We start from the raw sequence: 516 nt of genomic DNA, 5'->3' as shown, positions 1-516 counted from the left end.
GCATGTTTTTAAATTTCACTTGCTATTCATTATATACGAGTAGCCCTGCTTATTGCAGTAGGGACTTATATGTATTCAGTTGCTAATAATAATATGTATAAAATAATTTCTTGGCTATTAACCATTAATCCAGTAGTGATAACAATTCCATTGTTCCTGGTAACAAATGGCTACTATTAACATTACTTGTACTGTTTATTTGATATTAGTGGATTTGTAGAAAAATAGATATGAAACACTAGTATCTCATTTGCTACCTTTAACAACCTGTAAATGAACAAATAAATTGAACAGGTATTCCCTACTGGAATAAGTACTAGTGTCTAATACATTTTTACACCAATGATCAATAATGAAAATGATTATCATGCATGACATTACTATTTAATTTAAATTTGCTGTCAATTTTACACAAACATGTCAAAAAAGTAAAAGAAGTATAAGCTGTGTAATGCCATTCTGTTTACATTAATCCGAAAAAAGGTCTTATTTTGTGATTGGTTTCAGTGTAATCAC

This window comes from Sinocyclocheilus grahami, unplaced genomic scaffold (assembly GCF_001515645.1).
Source record: "Sinocyclocheilus grahami isolate Dianchi unplaced genomic scaffold, SAMN03320097.WGS_v1.1 scaffold3633.1, whole genome shotgun sequence".
Lineage (NCBI taxonomy): Eukaryota > Metazoa > Chordata > Actinopteri > Cypriniformes > Cyprinidae > Sinocyclocheilus > Sinocyclocheilus grahami.
The sequence above is the reverse complement of the archived record's forward strand: the minus strand, read 5'-3'. Positions refer to the sequence as shown.